This window comes from Amblyomma americanum, chromosome 5, assembly GCF_052857255.1.
Source record: "Amblyomma americanum isolate KBUSLIRL-KWMA chromosome 5, ASM5285725v1, whole genome shotgun sequence".
Taxonomy (NCBI): domain Eukaryota; kingdom Metazoa; phylum Arthropoda; class Arachnida; order Ixodida; family Ixodidae; genus Amblyomma; species Amblyomma americanum.
The window spans coordinates 87,215,847-87,220,690 of record NC_135501.1 but is presented as its reverse complement, the minus strand read 5'-3'; positions in this window follow the sequence as shown (position 1 = coordinate 87,220,690).

Genomic DNA, 4,844 nt, shown 5'->3' with positions numbered 1-4,844 from the left:
TCAGCAATTTCTTTTTAACTGCCTTGTATCTTGTCGCCAGTCCCTAATAAACGATTTCTGTTAAGTAGTTCGAAAATTACTGGCACAGCCGGGAACGTTTCCCCGGGCAAGCGTACGAAAATACAAGTTATCTTTATACTGCTAACTGCCTTGTACGATCACTGACCATCGTGCCATCATAGTTTTTCATCGACAGTGGCGATCATCTGACCAGCCTTAACAGGCTCCTTCAAAGGTTAACTAGCACTTGAAGCGGCACTTGCAGTTCCTCTGCTGTTCGGTGCTTGTAAATGGAGGCGCGTCAAACACAAAACCACGTCAAAAACCGCGTCAAAAAACAAAACCGAGCTTATAGACGCGAAGCGCCGTAACAAACCGACTCTCTCCTGTCCGCCTGTGGCTCCACCAAGCATCGGTTTTCTTTGCTTCCAACATTCAGGTTTGTTCAAAAAGTGCACTATCAGTTTCAAAAACTTTTCTTACTTCAATACTGAAGCGCGCAACCTTACTTTCTCAGCCTGAGATTCGTGGCCGCATGGAGTAAGGAAAATTCCTCCAAGGTGGCGTTTCTTGTCCTATGACGTCATCAATCTTGTACTCGAGATTAGCCTGTGGCGGTTATACCGGTATTTTGGTGCTTGCTATTTTCTACCTTACAAGAGCATTGTTTTCAGTAAGAGTGGCGCTTTCGTGATCAGGATCTGGTATTCTAACGATACAAGCCAACTTCAATTTCTCCTCAGTGTCGCTTTAATTAATAAATACGATGTTCATGAACAAAAAACGTATGCAAGAACCATGAATACAGAATACCCAAAAGGCAGTAAAATAACGAATGAATTCACGAAGTTCGACAAGCTAGCCTCCTTATCTTCGGTGCTTGAGGAGGCATAGGAGTCTGCTGCTTTTTTGTAATCTACGCTATAGCCCCTGTTTCTCTTCTTCTGCTTCTTCACGGAGTAAAAATGCAGCAAGCGGTTCACGTCGGCTGTTGCTTATTTGTGACATAACCTAAATCGCGCTTTAATCTGATCGTTTCATCTATCCATATGCGCCATGCATATATCTGTCACCTATTTGTATTGTGTGTAACGGAAATAGCCAGTTTGTTTTTTTCTAGTGCGAGATTATTGTGGTTGAGGCATTTTATCGCGACGATATTCGTCTCTGTGATTGATGAGAGTGGGAGCTAAATAATTCTTATTTATTTATTTATAAAGAATACCCCTAAAGGCCCTCGAGAGGGTATTACATAGGGGGGGGGGGGGGGGGGCACAGGCAAATGAACAGAATAAAACAAAACCACAAATATAAAACAACAAAAGGCAAAAATAAGACACTTCGCATGACATAAGTAAGCAAAAGAATCAAAAGAATGGCAGCGCGGCAAAGAACGAAAATTACTGCAGTATTAAAATATACAAACAGAACACTAATGCAATGAATCATTTAATAACATACCCTGCAATAACATACCCTGTAAAGGAAGCCATGAAATCATACCGATGTATGCGAAGAATTAAGCAGTAGTTATTGATGATATAAGATTAAAATATTTATCAGGATCAGTGGTGGTTGCGATATGTGAAGGCAGAGTGTTCCAGTCAGATATTGTGCGTGGTAAGAATGAATGCGCATAGTTAAATGTTCTGCATGTGAAACGCCTAACTTTAAAGGGATGATCGAGGCGGTCAGAAATCGAAGGAGCCAAAGAAAAAAAGTCGTTATGAATTGATGGATGATGATAAAGTTTATGAAAAAGTGATAGTCGTGCAATTTTGCGGCGGAGACATAAATCCTGGAGACCTGCGCGTTTCTTTAAGGCTGTGATGCTGGTGTTACGTGAATAATCGGAGTAAATAAAACGAACGGCGCGGTTCTGCAATGATTCAATGTTATTTATTAGGTAAGATTGGTAAGGGTCCCAAATAGCCGAGGCATATTCAATTTTAGGTCGAATTAGAGTGGTATAGGCATGGGCACGGAGGTGAGGAGGAGCATGCTTTAGGTTATGTTTTAAGAGACCTAATGACCGATTAGCAGATGCAAGCATAAGGTTATTATCGTGGTTCCATGCTAAGTCTGAATGAAGGTGAAGTCCTAAGTACTTATACGTGGTGACTAGCTCGAGTGAGCTATTATTTAAGGAGTATATTGTTTGAATTCGAGACATTCGGTTAGTAAAAGACATCAATTTAGTTTTTGAATGATTGAGTTGCATAAGCCATGTTGAGCACCATGCTGTTACTGAATCCAGGTCAGATTGAAGGGATTGGCAATCGGTGTTAGAATAAATTTTGCGATAAATTACACAATCATCAGCAAAAAGTCTGATATGGGAAGAAATGGAATCCGGTAAATTGTTGATAAATATTAGGAAAAGTAAGGGGCCAAGCACACTTCCTTGTGGGACACCAGAGTGTACTTGACTGAAAGACGAATTGTGGTTATTGACAGCTGTAAATTGAGACTTGGAAAAGAGAAAAACTTTAACCCATGCAATGACAAGAGGGTGAATATTAAGCAGTGCTTGTTTCATTAATAACCGGTGTTGAGGTACTCTGTCGAAATCTTTAGAAAAATCAAGAAATATGGAGTCCGCTTGAATGCCAGCATCAATCGATGAATGTATGTCTTGAATGAATCCGGCAAGTTGCGTTTCGCATGAGTAGCCTTTACGGAACCCATGTTGATATTTAAAGATAATGTTATGTTCTTCAAGATAGTTAATTACCTGCGAGTGAATTACGTGTTCAAGAAGTTTGCAAACAGTGCTAGTTAATGAAATGGGTCGGTAATTTAGTGGTGAGGAACGATCACCAGACTTGAAAATTGGCACAACTTTAGCTAGGCGCCAGTCCAGCGGAATCACGCCTGATGAGAGAGATTGTGAAAAAATAGCGGACAAGATGCGATGAATACCATCAGATGAATTTTTGAGTATTTTGTTATTAGAGCCAAGGTGATCTGATGCTGATGTTGTTTTAAGCTTCCCTAGTAAGGATAAGATACCTGTCTCACTGATACATATTTCGGACGTTGACGTATTAGAAGTGCTGACAGAAATAGGAGGTAGAGGGAGATCTTCACGGGTAAAAACGGATGTGAATGCGTTATTGAAAAGTTCGGTTCTCAGGTTCTGAATAAATCAGCGCGTTTTAACGATCCACGCAACAATCTTTTAACAGACTATTAACTCGTAAACTTCGGTATGGGCTGCACACGGTACATAGAAACATTGCAGTGAACTACGGCTGCCTCCAGCCGCAACTTGGTATCATATTTAAGAGCATAGGTTTAAGCTACGGTCGAGGCAGGGTGATGGCCACTGTTCTTTTTGACAGACTTTTTTTTTCATACGTTCTTATCCCACATGATGGAGCTGAAAGATATCATCTGTGTCAAGTTGGCAGCGTTTTTAGTTACGCGAACGTATTTACACGCTAAAAAATTTTAAATTGTACTGTATCGAACTTCCCGGTTAGTGTGTAGAAGCATGAAAAAAACTGAAAAAAATCGCAGAGCACCATGGCGGCTGATAAGCCATGTTTACATGAATGGGGGAAACTTTCTAGCCTAACACACTGATGTAAAAAAGAAGAATGCCCCAGGAAAACGCCCGAACCCCCAGAGGGAGGGGGGGGGGGGGATCGACAACTGCAAATGAACTGCTGGGTTGTATACAAACAGGTGCTGGCAGGGCGCAATGACATGCGTGACTTCCACTCGCCACAGTGGTAAGTTTGCTCACAATCCGGTGGGCAGGTTGTGAAAACGCCGCAAGGTCTCTAGTCTTAGGGGGCCTACGACGCCGGGATTTCTGCGGAACAGGAGCCTCAGATCAATCGCGTCAGAAGGGACGCTCCTAGCATCCATACATCCATCCTGCGGGAGTGAGTCACAAAGCGGCTTGATTCGATGTGATGCGCCTTCATGTGGGCACGAGATGTGAAAAGTAACCGCGATATTACATCTTACATTAAGCTTCGAAGCTCAGAAATTTAAATCTAAATGTGGTGTTTTCTGTTGAGTTTATTCTGAACACGGTCTCATATTACGCCCCCTGTATTAATGGTATGCCAATTTCTCTTGAAAGAGCGGTCATTTTCATGAGATTATAGGCCAAAATTTTGCATTTCAGAAAGATACTTGTATAAACTGCCCAATAAATTCCACATTTTATTATTACCAGACATAAAACATACCTGGCAAAAGCCAATTATTTCTGAAATATATGAAAGGCCTCGTTTTCTAAAAATTTAATTTCTCTACACAGGCGAAAGGTGACGCTGTATTCTGAGGGTACTTTAACGAGTTCAAAGCTTAAATTTTTGTTCAACGGGCTTCTCTTCAATACTAGCGTAATATCGCGATAAATTTTCCGAAGCATGTATGACAAATCTTTCACCGGCCGCTGAAAAAACATATTGGCTTAGGTGTGTTGGGAACCTTTTGTGTCAGTTTATCTCGGTACTTAGGAGAGGGCGGGCAAATTAACCAAATGGCATTGATGATTCAGATCTCGTTCCTGGAACACGGTGCACTTAAAAAAATATTGAGGACGCTTAATCTTCGCCTTTAAGACTGGAACGCGAAAGCGCGTTGCAGCACTGCCAGGGAACCCACGGAACGCCATCGCCCGTTCGGCGCGGCGACTTCCCGTTTTACAAATAGCTCTGCTACGTACGGTAAAACGGTCGCGCGGAACGGAAAACCACGTAGAAGCGCTGCCAGGCGCCTTGCCGAAACGCGCGGGACTCAAGTTGCAGTCGTAGTTCGTCGGCACATCGTTCTCGACAAACCCGACGCCACGAACGCCAGCATAGTTTCCGCGCCGTACGAAC